Raw genomic sequence first — 21,279 nt, 5'->3', positions numbered from 1 at the left:
TGTTATAGACTGACTGTTCACAGGCTGAAGACCTAACTCCCATTATGATGATTTTAAAAGGTAGGGCCTTTGAGAGATAATTAGATTTAGATGAAGTCATGAGGATGGGGCCCTTATGATGGGATTTGTGTCCTTATAAAAAGAGGAAGTGACACCAGAGCTCAGCCTTCTTTGATTGGCAACAATCTCCCCAGAGGATAGAGAGGTTCTTCACTGGATGCCTTTATCCTAAGCAGACAAAGGTCAATTGACTGACTACCACACAACTAACTCTGGGTCAACACCTTAAATGATACTTTCCAGACAGAACAAACACAAGATTCGGTTTTTTTCCATACTTCATTTCATCTACTTTTCACAACCATCTGGTGAGGCAGGTACTCCAGGAACGCTGGATTGATTGATCAAGTAATCAATTGATTTTACAATTTTCACCACTTTAAGACAAACTGCTTTTTGAGAACATCAGATTCTTAGCTGCCTTCATATATCTATGGCTCATCCATCAGCATTAGCCACTTTTGTAAGTTTGAGGCCTTACCTGCTTCAGCCTTTATAGTTAAGAGTTGGAGGAATGGAAGATATGTCTTGCAATTAGATTTTTACATCAGAATGGATTTGATTTTTGACATCACAAACAAATTCATTTGTCTATCTCTGCACTGCAGGACTAGAAATCCATCATGATTATCTGCCAGCTGTTGGTTCACCCCAGTCATGGTTTCTTATTCAAAAATACTTCCTTACCTCCAGAAAGTCCTCACTGAATTTGTAGTTTGCAGGTATCTAAAAGCCTTGCATTTTTAATGAATTCCTAATGTACTCACTCAAGGAAACAAGGAAATTATAACCATGGAACATTACATTTCAGACATTAATCATAATTGCTTAATAATACCAAACAAGGAGATTTTATTACAAACTGAGACTTCTTATTTAACTTCAGAATCAGAATAATTGTCACATTCGCACATATTCTAAATGATACCACATATTCCATATGCCTACACTGTAAAGAGTTTAGTCATAAAGAAATATTTTGTCAGTTAATTTAATTTAATTGCATGGCATAATCATTTCACCTATTTCTCTAAAAGCAGATATTTTAATAAGATAACTACAAGGAGGTTATAAAAATCTCACTTTCTCAATTGCTAGTAAAGGTTTCCACTGAAAGTTGCCAGACAATTACACATTCGGGGGGTTTCTATAGTTCCTCAATTTATTTGTTATATATCATTAGTCACCAGTGAAGCCCTTCACTAATAGCAATACCCTTCAACAATAACCCCAGAGAATTTAACACCTGCCTGAACTGGCTGGCAGAATTTCCAATTTTCTGTTGGGAAATTGCTTATTTCTCCAAGTCTAGTCCCATTTTTACAAGTGGACAGCGAGCTGAGATTATACATTATTATATGTCTAAATATAAATTGTGATGGATGGTGTCACACATTTAAAAGAGTTAAGCATTGAATTTAAGATTTAAAAAGTTTAAAGAAGTTTAAAATGTATTTTTAATCTTTCTCAGAAGTTCACGGGCTGATCTATATTGGGGGAAATACTAAGAGATTGCCTAAGGACTGTCATTTATATGGAGCATTATTATCATAAAATTACCCTTTTAGACTCTCATAGCAGTAGCACCATAACTTTCTTGTAAATACTGTCTCTAAGGATCTCAGGCTTATCAAAAGACTGAAGGGATAAATAGGTTCTTTTTGTAACAGTAGTAACATTAAATTTGCCAGAGAAAAGAGGAAAGTAAGCAACCAAAACTCAAAAGCCACATTAAAAACAGAAGACAAAGTTTGCTATTTACATTAAACTATCATTTGTTTAAAAACGTATAGTAGGGGTTGATTTTAAAAGTGTGTATTTAGGATGCTAAAATATCACTGCAATATATTACTGTATACCTTTGCACATAGAAACTCTACCAAATTCTTGAATTAAGCATTAAGTCACTGGCTGCTTATATAAAGATATTAGAGGCAACAGGTAACAATCCAATGACAACTTTGAAATTTAGTCAATATGGGTCACTCCGGAGAGACAAACTAGCAAATCCCCCAAAATCTGCAATGCTCAACACAAGTGCTTCATCTATTTGAGGATTAAAAATGCCTTTATTACTTTGGATTTTCTGTACACACACACACACCCAAAAACTTGTTAAAAAATAGAAACAGAAAGAACAAATTTTAAAAATGCATAGAAAATTCAAAGAACAAATTAAACTGATTTCTCTCCACTCAGAAATAATTAACATTAACATTTTGTTTCTTTTTTCATATGCACATAAAAACACACAAAGATGCTACGTATATGCAGAAAGAGAGAGAGAGGAAGAGAGAGAATAATACTGGACAGTGAAAGGCCTGCTTTGCAAACTATACATTTTCTTACACTCTATTATGAACATTTTACCACATTAAAAAATACATATACATATATTTTTTTCTAAAAATGCCATTTTAAAGGCTGCATAGAGTTTCAGTATATGGCTACCTAATGCACTGGTGAATAACCTACTGATGGACATTGAACTTGTTTTGTTTATGTTATTTATTTGTTAAAGGATTATTTACGGAATATGTGTTCACTGCTTATATCTACCTTGTCCCAGATTGGGAATACAAAGCCTCTGTTCTCACAGAGCTTACATTTCTGGGACTGAGGGATAAAGACAGACAAGAAAAACAATGCACACAAATAAATATAACAGCTGGTGATTAAGTCTTACAATAAAACTATAATAATCATAATAAAGCAGGTTAAGAAGACAAAGAGTGACAAGAAGTAGTAGATGGTCTCTATGATAGGAAGACCTTTGAACAGGGATCTGAATGACGGTATGGCATTGGCCCAGTGGAAATCTGGGCGACAAGCCTTCCAGATTCAGTAAAACAAGAGGTAGAAAAGGGAGTATGCTTGGCATGTTGATATAATAAAAAGGAGAGAAGCATAAAAAAAACCCAAAAAACTTTTGTGTCTGAATCTTTACACATATATCTTCAGAAAATATTCCCAGAAGTATATTTGTAAGGTCAAAAATATGTTCATTTTTTAATCAGAATTTTCTCAATATCTTATGAAAGGAAATTTTTTTATTGAAATAGTTCTTTTAAAACCCCTCTATGTTAGATCTCATTACTTAGTGAAGTATTAAGAATCTCTAAGAATTAGTACACTCCCAAGAATCTGCTAATGTTAACAGCTGAGAACAAACCTCCCCACACAGAGCAAGTTGACCTCCATGGAGTAAATCCCAAGGTATGAGCCTAGGGATGGGTAGGACAAGCTGTAGGAGCCAGTCCCATGATAGTTCATCAAAAACCAGGACACACATGACCCAACAGAAAACAGTACCCTATCGATCAGGAGGCCTTCTGGACATTGCCCCTGTTATACAGGGCCTAAATGACCAGGACCTAATTAGACCATGCTAATAAGCCTGTCATACCACCCATTCTCCCTGTAAGGAAACCCAATGGGGAGTATCAGATGGTGTAGGACCTCAGGGCAGTCAATGAAGCCCCCAAGGATATACATCCAGTCCTCCCTAACCCTTACACCCTGCAGGCCACTCTATTTCCCCCAAGTCCTGGTATTCTGTATTCGATTTAAAAGATGACTTCTTCTGTATTCCATTAGCCCCAGACTCACAAGAAAGTTTTGCTTTTCAGTGGCAGGACCCAAACACGTAAAAAAAAAAATACTGCTGGACAGTCCTGCCCCAAAGGTTCAAAAATTCCCCCACCATCTTTGGAGAAACTTTAGCTAAAGACCTGAAAGATCGACATCTGGAGGAGGGAAACTTCCTCCACTATGTAGACAACATTCTGATCACTAGGCTTATTAAGGAAGGCTCTGAACCATCCTGAAACACCTAGCCAATAAAGGATATGAGGTGTCCAAGAAAAAGGCTCAAATAGCACAAACTAGGGTGACCCACTCAGGCTTCATTCTCACAGAAGGTCAGAGAAGCCTACCCCAGGAAAGGAAAGAAGCCATTTGCAGCCTCACCTTCTCCTAAAACTAGAAGACAACTTAAGGGTTTCCCAGGGATGGCCAGGTTTTGCCACATCTGGATCCCTAACTATGGTCCATTAGCTAGGCCTCTATATGAAAAGTTCAAAGGAAAGGATGATGATCGTTTTGAATGGAATTCAGAAAGTGAAGGGGCCTTTCAAGAATTGAAAAAGCAATTACTTCAGGCCCCTGCCCTAGCCCCCCCACCAGATTTAGTTAAACCCTTTGACCTTTACATTCATGAGAGAAGGAGGATCTCCTTGGGGTATTAGGTCAAAACATGGGACCCTTACTCGGGTGGTTGCTTATTTCTCTAAACAATTAGGTCAAGCCACAAAGGGATGGCCTCCTTGCCTTTGGGCTGAGGAAGCTACTGCAGCCCTGATAAAGGAGGCTGAAAAGTTAATGTTTGGTCAGCCACTCACTATATGGACTCCACAGTAGCTTCACATTTTAGTAAGTTCTAAGGGAACAGAATGGCTATCTCCTGGAAGGTCGACTCAAGTTCAGACTATGCTTTTAGACAATCCAGTGGCTATCGTAATAACCTGCCACGCACTAAATCCTGCCACCCTGATACCCACAGAAATGGGGTCCCTGGAGCATGACTGTATAGAAACCACAGACGCCATCTATTCCAGTTGCCCCAAGCTAGGAAGTGAGCCTCTTCCAAATGCCAAAAAGGAATGGTTCACAAACAGGAGCAGTTTTATGAGAGGGGGAAAAGTCTGACAGGATACACTGTAACCTCCTGGACCCAAGTCACAGAAGCAAGAGGGCTACCCTCCAGGGACTTCTGTCCAAAAGCCTTAGAGTTCAGGACTGGGAGGATCTTCAATGTTTACACAGATTCCCAGTACGCATATGCCATCCTCCATGCACATGGGGCTATTTGGAAGGAAAGAGGTATGCTTACTGAGGAGAACAAACAGCTGGAACGTGGCTTAAGCATACTGAAGCTCTTAGAAGTAGTACAGCTTCCCAGAGGTCTCTCTGAGTGGGCTGGAGCGTGGCCGCGGCTGCTCGCTCCAGACGGCCACACCGTGGCAGAGGAGGAGCTTGAGGCGCTGAGGAAGCACAGGCGGGCCGAGCTGCAGGCGAAGCACGGGGACCCTGGCGATGTAGCACAACAGGAAGCAAAGCATAGGGAAGCAGAAATGAGAAACAGTATCTTAGCCCAAGTTCTGGATCCGTCAGCCCGGGCCCGATTAAGTAACTTAGCACTTGTAAAGCCTGAGAAAACTAAAACAGTAGAGAATTACCTTATACAGATGGCACGGTATGGACAACTAAGTGGGAAGGTATCAGAACAAGGTTTAATAGAAATCCTCGAAAAAGTAAACCAACAAACAGAAAAGAAAACAACAGTTAAATTCAACAGAAGAAAAGTAATGGACTCTGATGAAGATGACGATTATTGAATTTAAGACGTCTAGACACTGGGACTTAATGGAGCAATTCTAGGACAGATAACACTTGGCAGAAGTTAAGATCTTGATGGGATGTTTACTTTGTTTATTGTCTATATGCCTTTTAGAAATAAACTTGTTATGCAAAACTAAAAAAATAATAATGAAAGAAGTAGTACAGCTTCCAAAAAAGGTGGTAGTAACTCATCGTAGGGGTCGGCAAAAGGGGGATGCAGAGGGAAACAACAAGGCAGATATGATTGCCAAAAGGGTGGCCAGGGAACCAGTAACTTGGCAACTACCCCTCATACCTCGAAGGCTAGATCCATCCAATTATTTCCCAATCTGCATAAAGGAAGAATTAGACAAAGTGCAAAAACGGGGCTTCATTAGAGATGTAGGAGGCCATGGGTAGCTAGTTAATGAACAAGACCCATACTTCTTTCCCCAACTGCAGCTTGTCAAGCTATCAGGGAGACTCATCAAGAAACTCGCTATGGGAGGGAAGCCCTATATAATTGGTTAGTTGAGGTCATGGTAACTCCTGGCATGAAAAGTATAATCAGTCAGATAGTTGAGACATGCTGCTCTTGCTAATATGTTGGCCATGTACCTTGACTTGACTGGTGTCCTTGTCACCTATGCCATGCGGCCCAGGCCCTGGGTGCAGAAACTGCTTTTAACTATAGAAGCTAGTTGTGTTCTATCAACAGGATGCCACAAAAGCCCACAACAAAACCAGACCAAACTGGCTAGATCCAAGATAGCAGGCAAAATAAAGGTCACCACTTTCCTTCCCCTCATTTATCTCTGTGTTTCCATACCAACTCCTGAGAGCTGAACAACACTTGCCCAGATTCATTTCTGTGTTTGTTTCAAAAGCACCTGGTGTTTGGCAGAGATGTTTTGCAGCTGTGCTTTGAGAGGTATATGTTTTGAGAGATATACAGTGGTCAACTGCCCCAAACCGGCTCTGAATTGACCACAGGAACACACCTGCGCAGATGAAATCTGGAGGTGTCTGAAAGTTACCTTTACTTCATTACCACACTACGATCTCCACCGAAAGGGGCATTTGTACTCTGCTAGACACAGTTTGTGCATGTGCAAGAGGGCCTTGCGTGTGCAAGAGGGCCTGAGGGACTGCGCATACCCGGGCTGTTCCTGGAAATCTCTATCCTTTTCCCCAATTTCTGATGACGCACTTGCCTCTCACCCCTTAAAAGTCCCCCACTTTCCTCCTTTCAGGAATAATGTGCCTTTAGAGCATGAGCTACCCTTCTCCATTCCCTGGCCATTGAATAAAACCCGGTCTTGCTTGAGCCAAACTCAGTTTCATTATTGGCAGCACGAACCTGAGGGGTAAAGAACACCCTGACCGAGCCGGGGGACTTCGGTTCAGCTAGGACCCCAAGAGGGGGGCCTCACGTCTAAGTCGGTAACATCCTCTGTCGCCAAAAGGTTAAATTGTCTCACTCAGGGATACGAACAGTTAGAGCCAAAGCCTGGTGACATACATAGCTAAAGGGAGCTGGGACGTTCTGCTCCTCTACCCCGGGTTATGACGACGCCCGAAATCAGGAGGCAGTAGTTACAGAAAATGAACTTGCGCCCTTCAGCGCCCCTCGAGAATGAAGAGCAGGACAAAAGGCAGAGGAGGGATTTGCCACCGGTAAAGCCCATTAACAATTCCCAGGAAATAAAAATAGAAGCTGGGTAATAGTGTCTAACCTTTTTTTTTTCTTCTCCTTTGTGCTTATTCTAGTTTCACCTGCCCATAGGCTGCCACACGCAGAGGCCCTGTACCCAGCCCTTTGGACCAGAGCTCCTAGAGCCACACAGCCGCGCCTGACACCACAGCTCCACGCAGAGGCTCGATGCACTGCACTGCGATTCAAGACGGGGGCGGCGGGCCCGTGTGCGGAGACGCTGTGCGTGACACCGTGACCTGGAGTGTGAGCAATACGCCTGCGCCAGACCCGCGAGAACTCGGCGCCCCTCCCCGCTAGGAGAGCCCTAGCAGCCCTGCCCACTGCCTATGGGGAGAGTGCGAGCTCGCACCTCTCCGTTTTTTGATCAAAGAATAAAACTTTCCTTTGCTTCTGAACCGAACTCAGTATATCATTCTATTTGGCTCCAATGACACTGGGCTGGAGGACCCTGCTGGGGCCGAATCGAAAGGGTTGTTAACATTTTTGTTGATCAGTTTCTTGTTTACTTGTTGTCAGGTTCCCCCACTAGAATGTGCGCTCCAGTTACCACGTCTCTCCTGCTCAATTCAGTGCCCCAAACCGCACCTGCCCGATAAGGCACTCAGTAAATGTGAGAATAAAGATAAAACTAAAGGAATGAGAGAATGCATGAGCAGCCTTTGATTACAGACATCCCACGACAGACTAGTCTCCAAGGGTGACCTACAGCATGTAACTCGAAGTACATTCCATAGAAAGAAGCATGCCCTGGGAATTCCCTGCCGGTCCGGTGGTTAGGACTCCACACTTTCACTACCGAGGGCAGGTCGGGGAACTAAGATCTGGCAAGTCGAGCAGTGGCAAAAAAAAAAAAAAAAAAGCATGTCCTGAAGAAGTTCTTAATCCCTGATCTAGAGTTATCACATATTTGAGCACACACTCAGCCTACTAAAATGAATGATACAGAATATGTGATGACATGCTTTTAATCTTTTATGCAAAGTTAAATATAGGATAGTATACACAACCATTTTCTTCCTTTCAAAACATCACAATTCATCATTCTAATCAGGGCAGGCATGCACCAAGCCCTGCTGGCAATGTGTTGGCAATTTCTTTATCCACCGCTCCTTTGCTGTACCGCCATCCACCTGCTAACTACACAGTCCTCAGTATCATATTTAGGAGTTTAATTCTGGTAAGAAGTGGATGTTTACTTTTTCTTTGGCAATTATGGCAAGTTGCTGGTGCTCTGAGTAACTATTAGCATTGTAATTAGTCACGTAGATGTCTATTTTATTCAACGTATTCATTATCATTTGAAATTATTTATTTTGTCTCTCCAATAACATGCCAACTGCATGACAACAGAAATCTTGTCATAATTGTTCTCCTTATATCCCTCTCCCCACCCCATCCCCAGTGCACAAAACACTACTAAACTCAACACTGGCACTTAGTAAATATTTGGATGAAAGTACAAATGATTGAATAAATGAATGAACCAATGAACTGTGTCTCACTGTTAGCTATGGATTTCATGTGTAAGATGTCTTTCTATTCTTGTCTGTTTCATCAGCTTTAGCTGCACTGAGTTACCCATGTAAACACAGGCAGAATATAGAAACCTAGCTTCAGTCAATGGTCATTATTTCTAGAATAAATCCAAACTGAATGATGTTAATTTTGTGTCCCATGTTCCTCATATGCAAACTCAGTGAAGCAGATGCTGTCATTGCTCTGACACCATCTGCAGCTCCTTATATATCAAAGACTGCTTCTCTTCCTGATGATGTCTTGGAATATGATAACATGACAGTGCCTAGGAATTAATGCCTCAGAAGCAATCCTCAACTAATGAAGGGTAGGAGCTGGCGGATAAAATCTAACGCTTCCCTGTCCCTCAGTGGAACAATGCTGAGGCATATTCTATACAGCATTTCCATTGGCATTTGGAGCCCTGGTTGCCCATGGCAGACACCACTAATTAACAGAACTTATTTGGTTTTCCTCCCTTCCTTGACTGACTTCTCCACTCTCTCATAGAAGACAGAGCACCTGATATCATTGCCCGGGGATTGAAATCCAAATCCTTGTCCCCAGGTCTCCTTTTGGGATGATACGAGGTAAGACATTGGGGAATAATGTAAGTACCTATCACATAAAGTTGTTGAAAGGATTCACTGAGTTAATACAAGTAAAGTGATTAGAAGAGTGCCTGGGATGTAGTCTATGGTTCATAAATGTTATTTGTGCATTGTTATCTCGCATTATTTGTCTCCTCTGACCTACTTCCCCTTAATTTTGCCAGTATTGGTTCTCTGTTTGGGTCCACACCTTTCCTCTTGATAGTTGTCTCAATCCCCAATCAATCTCTGAAATTTCTAGATGAAGTTCATTTACCTCCTTTTGAACCCACTTTTCTTTATTGCTCTATGCATTTATTAGTTGATATTAATGCAGCAGAGGGGACAAAAGCTCACAAACACTACACACATTCCACAAGATGCACTGCAGGAAAAATGTGACTAAGAAGGATCAATAGTATCCTAGGGTCTTGTGGCCACATCCATGGTGGAGGTGGACCTCTTATTCCTGGAGAAGGGGGTCTCATTCCTGGAGGGGGCATGCCTATTGGAGTCCTTCAAGTAGGGGAAGCCTAATTGGTGGGCCCATGGGTGGTCCCGTACCAGGTGCAGGAGCCATAATTCCTGGAGGTAGGGTTGCTCAACCAACAGGTGTGGGGACAGTCCCCTGTCCTGGTGGTTACTGAGCTGGGGCTCCAGCAGTGCTGGCAGTAGCAGCACCTGCAGCAGCTGCTACAGTGCCTCTTCCCTGTAGGGTCATTACCTGTTGGGATGCCTCCCCCCCAACCCCTCAGACAGGGCAGGAGCCTGGGGAATTGGAGCACCAGGTGGAACACCTCTGCCAGCTGCTCTGCTGACCTGAGGGCCTCCTCCACCTCCAGCAAGTGATATCCAAGCAATGCCAGTATCTTTGGGGGGTGGTCCCTCCACAGTCATGGAAACCAAGTTCTCCTGGCACAGCAACACCAGATCCAAAGCCCGCTTTTCTTCACGCTCTGGCTGCTTGGAATTCTTTGGCTTGATCTTCCTGAACTCATCACAATCACAGAGCATCAAGTTCGTATGCTTGTCAAAAGCCTTAAAGGTGCCAGTGAAGATCCAATCATCTTGCAGGACACATCTCATCCTATAGTCAATGTGCTGCAGCATCTTGCTGCTCTTCCCCACAGTCATGATTGCTGCTCCACCAAATCCAATGTCCACAGGAAAGTTTCAGGATCCTTAAGACCTAAGGGAAGGCTACAGATTAAGGTAAGTCGAAGGTTCTCCACCAAACAATGCAAGCTGGGGCAGAAGCTTCAAACAGCAGATAGAGCCTGTTTTTATTTTGTTTGTTTGTTTTCTCTTGAAATCAGCTACCTGGGTGTTCCAATACTGCTTTAACCACCTCTTGGTATCTCAGCTTAGAATGCCTGTCTCAATTCTGCATGGAAATCCACCACAGGGACTTGCTGCTGCTGCTGAGATCGCCTCGGGTACAGGTGACACTCTTGGTTGCTCAGTGAGGCTATCCTTCTATGTTTGACTGGGACTTCTACCTCTGGTACGTGCTGTTCCACAGTCTATCTCAGGTGTATATGGTCCCTGGCCTGCTCCATCACACCGCTGGCCTCAGAACAGAACAGAACAGGTCAGGCACCTTCAGCGGCCACCCCACTCTGCACTGCTCCTGCCACGGCAGCACCATCCAATCACCCGGCTCAGGTTGCACATGTGTGGCCACCCCCCTGAACCCACTTTCGATAGCTGCCTTTCAACTTGCCTTTCTCTAGGCCATCCCCAACAGCTTCAGAGGTAGGAACGTGAAACTCGACAGATCTGATTTAAAAGACTTACATCACTGCTGAGAAATAGCTGAGGACACTCAGGTTTTCCTGCTTGGCCATTTTTCCCCTGGAAAAGTATATTGCTAAAGCAACTGCTAGGTGAGCATTTAAGAACAATTATAGTAGATCCAACTGACCTAGTATGTTGCTGGAAAGCTCATTCTCCTTTCTTACTGGTGTCAGTGCTCTGAATTTCTTGAGTTAATTTTCAGCTAAGATTTATTCTGGAACAATTCCAGAATGTCTGACTTTACAAAGCAACTGTGTCAATTCCCTTAATGTGTTATGAGCTATGACTTCACTATATAAAAACCCTTAGAATACAGTCAGGTAGTCACCTTTTTGATATTCATTTTTATCCTTTCTCCCAATGACTAAAGGTTATGAAACGCTGTGAATATGCAATAAATTCATCTTATTGGATTGGTATTAAAATTATAAAACAGTAAATTCTCTTTTGCATGTGGATATCTCTGCAACAACAGGATAATCTCTATTTAAACTAGCTGCCCCAAGAACCCTCCTACACTGTTGGTGGGAATGTATGTTGGTGTAGCTACTATGGAAAACAGTATGGAGGTTCCTCAGAAAACTAAAAGTAAAACTACCATATGATCCAGCAATTCTACTCCTGGGCATATACCCAGACAAAACTATAATTCAAAAAGATACATGCACCCCTATGTTTATAGCAGCACTATTCACAATAGCCAAAACATGGAAGCAACCTACGTGACCATCGACCGATAAATGGATAAAGAAGATGTGGTACATATATACAATGGAATAAGACTCAGCCATAAAAAAATAAGGAAATAATACCATTTGCAGCAACATGGATGCAACTAGAAATTATCATGCTAAGTGAAGCAAGTCAGAAAGAGAAAGACAAATAACATGTGATATCACTTATATGTGGAATGTAAAATATGGCAAAAATGAACCTATCTACAAAACAGACTCACAGTAAAAGGGAACACACTTGTGGTTGCCAAGGGGGTGGGGGGAGAGAGAGAGGGATGGACTGGGAGTTCTGGGTTAGTAGATGCAAACTATTACATTCAGAATGGATAAAAAAGAAGGTCCTACTGTATAGCACAGGAAACTATATCTAATCGCCTGGGATAAAGGCTAATGGAACAGAATATAAAAAGAGAATGTATATATGTGTATAACTGAGTCACTTCACTGTACAGCAGAAATTAGCACAACATGGTATATCAACTATACTTAAAAAATTAAAAGTATTCTATCAAATATTTAGGGAAGAGCTAACACCTATCCTTATCAAACTTCCAAAATATAACAAAGGGAGGAACACTCCCAAACTCATTCTACAAGGCCATCATCACCCTGATACCAAAACTAGACAAAGATGTCACAAAAAAAGAAAACTACAGGCCAATATCACCGATGAACATAGATGCAAAAATCCTCAACAAAAGACTAGGAAACAGAATCCAGCAGCACATTAAAAGGATCATACACCATGATCAAGTGGGGTTTATCCCAGGAATGCAAGGATTCTTCAATATATGCAAATCAATCAATGTGATAAACCATATTAAAACATTGAAGGAGAAAAACCATATGATCATCTCAATAGATGCAGGAAAAACTTTCGACAAAATTTAACACCCATTTATGATAAAAACCCTCCAGAAAATAGGCATAGAGGGAACTTACATCAACATAATACAGGCCATATATGACAAACCCACAGCCAACATCATTCTCAATGATGAAAAACTGAAAACATTCCCTCTCAGATCAGGAACAACACAAGGTTGCCCACTCTCACCACTGTTATTCAAAACAGTTTTGGAAGTCCTAGCCACTGCAATCAGAGAAGAAAAAGAAATAAAAGGAATCCAAATTGGAAAAGAAGAAGTAAAACTGTCACTGTTGGCAGATGACATGATACTATACATAGGTAATCCTAAAGATGCTACCAGAAAACTACTAGAGCTAATCAATGAATTCAGTAAAGTAGCAGGATACAAAATTAATGCACAGAAATCTCTTGCATTCCTATACACTAATGATGAAAAATTGGAAAGAGAAATTAAGGAAACACTCCCTTTAACATTGCAACAAAATGAATAAAATACCTAAGAATAAACCTCCTAAAGAGGCACAAGACTTGTATGCAGAAAACTATAAGACACTGATGGAAGGAATTAAAGATTATATAAACAGATGGAGAGATATACCATGTTCTTGGATTGGAAGAATCAATATTGTAAAAATGACTATACTACCCAAAGCAATCTACAGATTCAATGCAAGCCCTATCAAACTACCACTGGCATTTTTCACAGAACTAGAACAAAAAAACTCACAATTTGTATGGAAACACAACAGACCCCGAAAAGCCAAAGCAATCTTGAGAAAGAAAAACAGAGCCAAGGAATCAGACTCTCTGACTTCAGACTATACGACAAAGCTACAGTAATCAAGATAGTATGGTACCGGCACAAAAACAGACATATAGATCAAAGGAACAGGATAGAAATCTCAGAGATAAATCCACACACATATGGTCACCTTATTTTTGATAAAGGAGGCAAGAATACACAATGGAGAAAAGACAGCCTCTTCAATAAGTGGTGCTAGGAAAACTGGACAGCTACATGTACAAGAATGAAATTATAACACTCCCTAACACCATACACAAAAATAAACTCAAAATGGATTAAAGACCTAAATGTAAGGCCAGACACTATAAAACTCTAAGAGGAAAACATAGGGAGAACACTCTGTGACATAAATCACTGCAAGATCCTTTTTGACCCATCTCCTAGAGAAATGGAAATAAAAACAAAAATAAACAAATGGGACTTCATGAAACTTAAATGCTTTTACACAGCAAAGCAAACCATAAACAAGACGAAAACATAAACATTCTCCATCAGAATGGGAGAAAATATTTGCAGATGAAGCAACTGACATAGGATTAATCTCCAAAATATACAAGCAACTCATGCAGCTCAATATCAAAAAACTCAATCCAAAAATGGGCAGAAGACATAAATAGACATTTCTCCAAAGAAGATATACAGATTGCCAACAAACACATGAAAGGATGCTCAACATCACTAATCATTAGTGAAATGCAAATCAAAAGTACAATGAGGTATCACCTCACACAAGTCAGATTGGCCATCATCAAAAACTCTACAAACAATAAATTCTGGAGAGGGTGTGGAGAAAAGGGAACCCTCCTGCACTGTTAGTGGGAATGTAAATTGATACAGCCGCTATGGAAAACAGTATGGAGGTTCCTTAAAAAATTAAAAACAGAGCTACCATATGACCCAGCAATCCCACTACTGGGCATATACCCTGAGAAAACCATACTTAAAAAAGAGTCACGTACCACGATATTCATTGCAGCACTACTTACAAAAGCCAGAACATGGAAGCAACCTAAGTGTCCATCGACAGATGAATGGATAAAGAAGATGTGGCACATATATACAATGGAATATAATCCAGCCATAAAAAGAAACGAAATTGAGTTTTTTGTAGTGAGGTGGATGGACCTAGAGTCTGTCATACAGAGTGAAGTAAGTCAGAAAGAGAAAAAACAATACCATATGCTAACACATATATATGGAATCTAAAAAGAAAAACAGGTTCTGGTGAACTTAGGGTCAGGACAGGAATAAAGACCCAGACGTAGAGAATGGACTTGAGGACATGGAGAGGGGGAAGGGTAAGCTGGGATGAAGTGAGAGAGTGGCATGGACATATATACACCACCAAATGTAAAATAGATAGCTAGTGGGAAGCAGCCACATAGCACAGGGAGATCGGCTCTGTGCTTTGTGTCCACCTAGAGGGGTGGGATAGGGAGGGTGGGAGGGAGATGCAAGAGAGAGGAGATATGGGGATATATGTATATGTATAGCTGATTCACTTGGTTATAAAGCAGAAACTAACACACCATTGTAAAGAAATTATACTCCAATAAAGATGTTAAAAAAAATTAAAAATAAAATAAAAATAAACTCGCTACCCCGAAATTTATAACCAAAATTATAGATATTAAAATACCTTTGTGATGAATTAGTCTGACATAATTGTGATATATATAATGAGGATGATTTCTCTTTATCAGTTATTTTAAAGTGTGGTGAAATATACATAAGATAAAATTTACCATCTTTACCATTTTGAGGTTAATACAGTTCAGTAGTGTTAAGTACACTCACATTTTGGGACAAGCAATCTCAAAATTTCTATTCATCTTGCAAAACTGAAATGCTACACCCATTAAACAACTCATTTCCCCTTCCCCTGAGTCACTGGCAACTAACCTCCTTTCTTTCTCTATGAATTTTTTTACTCTAGGTACTTCATAGAAATGGAATCACACAGCATTTGTCTTTTTGCATCTGTCTTATTTCACTTAGCAGAATGTCCTCAAGGTTCATCCATGTTGTAGCGTGCATTAGAATTCCCCTCTTTTTTAAGGCTGAATAATACGCCATTGTATGTACACACCACATTTTGTTTATTCATTCATCCATCAACGGACACCTTGATTGTGCCAACTTTTTGGCAATTATGTATAACGCTGCTATGAACATGTTGTGCAAACACCTCTTTGAGACCCTGCTTTCAATCCTGTTAGGTATATACGCAGAAGTGGGATTGCTGAATCATATAGTAATTACATTCTTAATTTGGGGTGAACTGTTATACTGTTTTCCATGGCAGCTGCACCATTTTATATTTCCACAAACAGTGCACAAGGACCACAATTTCTCTACAAGGTGACTCCATTTCTTCAACTATCTCTGAATGTTACCACATCTTGGTCTCCATTTTCTTTTAGCCTTTCTTAGAAATTGTAAATATCCTATTAACATACTCTTATTTACCTTTGAACAATTTTTTAAACAGAAAAGCCCAACTGAGATTTACTACATCAGAGTTTTTACACATATTTTAACCAGGTCCTCAAGGTGATTCTAATGCACACCTGGGCTAGATAATGGTAAATATTTTCTCCTGGATTTAAAAAGCATATGCATTATATCCAGACAAAACTATAATTTGTAAAGATACATGCGCCCCTATGTTCATAGCAGCACTATTTACAATAGCCAAGACACAGAGACAACCTAAATGTACATCAACAGATGAATGGATAAAGAAGATACACACACACACACACACACACACACACACACACACACACACAATGGAGTATTACTCTGCCATAAAGAAGACTGAAATAATGCCATTTGCAGCTACATGGATGGACCTAGAGATTATCATACCAAGTGACGTTAAGCCAGAAAGAGACAAATTCCATATGACATCACTTATATGTGGAATCTAAAATATGACACAAATGAACTTATCTACGAAAGAGAAAAAGACTCACAGACATAGAGAGAACAGACTTGTGGTTGCCAAGGAGGAGGGGGCCAGGGAGGGGTTGGATTGGGAGTTTGGGTCTAGCAGATGGAAACTAATATATATAGAATGCATAAACAGCAAGGTCCTATTGTATAGCACAGGGAACTGTATTCAACATCCTATAATAAACCATAATGGGAAAAAAATAAATAAAAAGCATATGCATCAATGTTCCCTAGGTTTAAGGTGATTCTTTTCCTTTGAGGGAAAAATGTTTATTTCCTCCAAGATAGACTAGTCTGTGCTCCATCCCAGCATCCTGCCTCAGTCAGTGAGTCCTACCTAGTACGGGGAGAATACAGGAGAATCTAGGCAGGGTGGACTGTCCCCTAATAAAGTAAGTTTTGCCTTCAGTTCTTGATCAGTTACGAGGGAGAAAGAAGAGAAGGGTAATTTGTCAAGAAAAAATGGTAGAACACAGGAAAAGTGCTAAAACTCCTGACATCCTAATTTTTGTCACATGATAGGCACTCTAGAGACATGGTCTCTTTAACTTTATTTCTATAAGAGGTAATATTTACCTATTTAAAGATAATGAAACTAAGAGCATAAATTTTAACATTTTCAGATGAGAGGATTCGATCTAATGTCTGCCTGTCTTCTTGTACTATTTATTATTTTACCCACTCCAATACAGATAGTAAGATTTTTGAGAAAAAGGACCACATGTGTCCATTTAACCCAAGTGCTTGACAGACACAAGGTACACAATAAATATTTATGAAATATGTCTTAAATGAATAATTGTTCACAGGAGTGTGCTGCCTCCTTTTGCTAGATTAACTCCAGTAGAAAGTGGAGAAACAGTTAATATTCCTGATATTTTTATGCAATTCACTTTTTGACATTTTTTTTACACCTTTATTGGAGTATAATTGCTTTACAATGGTGTGTTAGTTTCTGCTTTATAACAAAGTGAATCAGTTATACATATACATGTGTTCCCATATCTCTTCCCTCCTGCGTCTCCCTCCCTCCCACCCTCCCTATCCCACCCCTCTAGGTGGACACAAAGCACCGAGCTGATCTCCCTGTGCTATGCGGCTGCTTCCCACTAGCTGTCTATTTTACGTTTGGTAGTGTATATATATATGTCCATGCCTCTCTCGCTTTGTCACATCTTACCCTTCTCCCTCCCCATATCCTCAAGTCCATTCTCTAGTAGGTCTGTGTCTTTATTCCTGTCTTACCCCTAGGTTCTTCATGACATTTTTTCCCTTAAATTCCATATATATGTGTTAGCATACGGTATTTGTCTTTCTCTTTCTGACTTACTTCACTCTGTATGACAGACTCTAGGTCTATCCACCTCATTACAAATAGCTCAATTTCGTTTCTTTTTATTGACATTTTTTGATAGCACAAGCCTCAGACTGAGATATCTCTTAAAGCTGTAGATGATTCAGGAAAGCCTGTTAAACCTCAGATTCATAATCACAGTAGGCAATGGTGGTTCATTTCCTAAGCTCAACTTGTCACACCTTTTGATCAAGGAGAGCCAGGCTAATGGTGACTATGATTTATCACCCTTCCAGAAGAACCACAGATCCTATTCTACTGTGCCTTGAACACATTTATAGCTTCTTTAGACTAAGCATCAATTACCTCAATGTTAAAAAAAAAAACAGTCAACAATGAATAAAAAAAGTGGGTTTGCTTCTAAGTACATAAAATGTGTTTCTTTATAAATCCTCTCCAAGGGCTCTTAATGACATATAGCTCATATTGTAGTCATAGAATAAGCTGTTTTTGTCCCTGGACCTTCTCAGGCTAGTAACACATTAGACAGTTGTGATGTGCATTAATTCTCTCGTACCATTCACTGCCTTATATTTCCAAAGAGCTAGTAGCTCAGTGCTAATGAGTTGTGAGAGAGATGAAAAATGACATGTAACACTAACTGTGTGTGTTTCCTCCAAGGGGCTTTTTTCGATTTCTGCTGCGTAAGAGAAGCTCAGGGGAAAGTGAGAGTCAGGTAAATTTGAGGAGGATAAAGTACTGTGGCCAGAGAAAGCAGGGTAGATGCAGAATTAATATTTCCCTTTCTGTGTTCTAGGAGGGCTTTTTCGGGAGAAGGCGGCCACTTTGACTTAGGAATACGTATAGGCCTCTCAACGCCACATGCAAGGAAAACATGGCACAAAAGCTACACGACAGGGAGTCTTCTGATGAGGATGAGATATTCTATAAGGATGCAGGGTAAATGATAGGGGACAGTATAAAATTCTCATCTAAAATGAGGAAATAATGAAAACTATAATTGTTCCTTTCAAAAGTAAAAGCCTTGGCATTATTCGTCTTACCCCAGGGAAGTCATCAAAGCCCCAGCAGAGAAGCTTCTGGCTGCATATTGGATTGATGAAGAGGCGGGTAAGGAAAGTGAGACAGCAGATGAGACGGCCACAGAGTGAGCGCTGTTCTGCCTCAAGCCACCTGCAGATTTTATTTTTTAATATTGGCTTTCAGCATTGCTTGTAAAATACTTATTTTTCTCATATTAAAATGTATAAATTCATAACCAAGTCTAACCATGTGGTAAGGAATTAAAATGTAAATAGTTGAATATTTATATACCAATAACAAGGGCCTGCAAGAAGAAGCAGAGCTGAAACTAGAATCCTTCATGGTAGCCAGTACTTCCACAAGAGGAAATGTGGGCAAAGGAGGATGAGTAGAAGGATGAAGAGGGGCTTCCCTGCGTTGTTTCCCCAGTATCATCTGTCCCTGGGAACTGGAAAACATACCATCCTCAAGGGGCGTAGATCATTAAATCAAATAACAATTTATTCTGGTTCTCTGTCTCCTGGTTCATCAAGTACCAGTTATTTACAACATGCTCGACCTCCTGCCCATAGAGGATCATCTACTTCTGGCCCCTCTCGTACGGTCATTGTGGTTGCCAGAATATTTGGATCACTGGGCCTCCCTCCACTGTGGAGCCAAGGCCTGACTTTTCTTCCAGGTTCTCAAACTCATGACAAATGTGTACCCTGTCTTGGTAGGGGGTTCTCCACCATTTCAAGCTGGTGGAAAATTCCCATTAGGTTGTTTTTTTTCTTTAAAAAAAATCCCAACCCTTGGATAACTAGCAGGGAGGTGCCAGAAAGACAGGGTAAAGAAGAACATGTGAGAGCAGCCATTGCCCAAGACGGCCCTCCTCAGGCCCTGGCCTCTCCTGACCCCACTGCGGGTCAGCTGTGTGCTGCTCGGCTCCCTACAGCCCAGCCCAGCACCAAACCTACCCACCTCCTGCCTCACCCAGCACAGGCCCCGGGCTGCATGATTCCAAGTGATTATATAAAGACAGTGCCACCTGAGGAAGGTGCAAAGGCTCTTCCGCTCCTGCCAAGAAAGTCATTAATCACATTTATTAAGTCAGTGAGAGTTAAATACATTAATGAGTAAAAGAAATTCTGGATGAACACGATTTGATAATGTACCTAAATGACCACAGAGAGTGCTGGCGGTTTAGTAATGTGAGGTGAAGAACGGTGCAAGCCATGGGGTGATATAGCACACGGTCCCCCAGAGGATCAGTGGGCCTGGGAGACAGCCCAGAAGGTTCTGCCGGTTGGGTGGGGTTCCGAGAAAAGTGAACGGCCCATCAGTTCTTCTGATTTATTAGTTTGCTGATGCTTCATGAGAGACATCTGTTCTCTCAGTGCCTGCCCAAGTCACCTCCCAAAGTTTCTTACTGAGAATGAAAAACAAGTGTTTTTCTCTGGGTGGTGACTTCAGTGAGGCAACAAGTATTTACTGTGTTTAAGGCGCATGACTAATACTACTAACAATAGGAAGCAGCAGCAGCTAACATTTACCACTTGCTTGCTTGGTGCCAAGACCTGGGTTAGGCATCTTATGGTCTTATTTAGCCCAACAATCCGTGGAAGCATATCTTGTTATCCTCGTTTGACAGATAGGAAACAGGGTTTAAAGAATGTAGGTAATCTGCTCAAGGGCCCAAGGCCCCATGTCCAAAAGTGTGAGTTAAGGTTGGAGCCCAGAACTGTTAGCCTCCAACAGGGATGCAGAGAAGTATAAGCTGTGTTTGCCACCAAAGAGTTGATAACAATGATAATAATGAGGAGAAGGAGGCAGCTGCTGTGTATTGAACACCTGCTATGGACCAGGTACAGTACTAGGCACTTTGGTTACACTATTAGGTCACAAGAGTGGAAGGTCCCCATGCCCGCTCAAACTCTGTAATGAGTGGGGGTCCGATTTCAATAAGAGAGGTGATCACAAAGACAGGGAGCTGACGAGAAACCAGGGGTAGAGATCCTTGTACTGCTGGGCTTCCCAGCGTGCCGACCAGGATTCTGGGTACCTCCAGGTTCCTATTTTGGGAGATTTCCATTATTTCAAAGTCGGTACATAAATGAGGCTTAGATAATATTTTTCGTATCATACTACCACAGATTTGTACAATTTTTTATTAGTCTCAAATGCTACCCTACCGTATTTGTAAATTGAAATTCCCAAGAGTAAGATTCTGCTTTGCCCAGCTTGACCTAGATTGGGCAGTGTTTTTGCCAGAGCCAGAGACTTCACCTGGGCAGCCTGTGAGTGAGCTGTCTCTCCTTGCATCAGGGACTCATCCCTGGCCGTGGCCCAGAAGCAGGAGGGGTGCCCAGGGTCAGGTGGTACAAAACATGGCCTCCTGGGGCTGCCTCTGTCACCATCTTATGATGGACAAACCAGCTCAGAGTCCAACTCCTTACTGAGACCTGAGAGATAGAAGGGGAGAGGGAGATACAAGGCCAACAGCTACTAAATGAATGAAAATTTTGATTCCGAT

The 21,279-nt window shown here is 41.1% G+C and overlaps 3 pseudogenes; 1 reads left to right on the top strand and 2 right to left on the bottom strand.

The window, feature by feature from the left end:
* The first annotated feature begins 4,721 nt into the window (after positions 1-4,721).
* On the top strand, positions 4,722-5,505 carry LOC101339941 (programmed cell death protein 5 pseudogene; annotated as a pseudogene).
* A 4,118-nt stretch (positions 5,506-9,623) lies between these two features.
* On the bottom strand, positions 9,624-10,442 carry LOC117313011 (small nuclear ribonucleoprotein-associated protein N pseudogene; annotated as a pseudogene).
* A 159-nt stretch (positions 10,443-10,601) lies between these two features.
* Positions 10,602-10,820, bottom strand: LOC101334919 (SNRPN upstream reading frame protein-like; annotated as a pseudogene).
* Between the last annotated feature and the right edge of the window lie 10,459 nt (positions 10,821-21,279).

Source organism: Tursiops truncatus, chromosome 7 (genome assembly GCF_011762595.2).
Source record: "Tursiops truncatus isolate mTurTru1 chromosome 7, mTurTru1.mat.Y, whole genome shotgun sequence".
In the NCBI taxonomy this organism is placed as follows: Eukaryota; Metazoa; Chordata; class Mammalia; order Artiodactyla; family Delphinidae; genus Tursiops; species Tursiops truncatus.
This window is presented reverse-complemented; position numbering and strand designations above follow the sequence as displayed.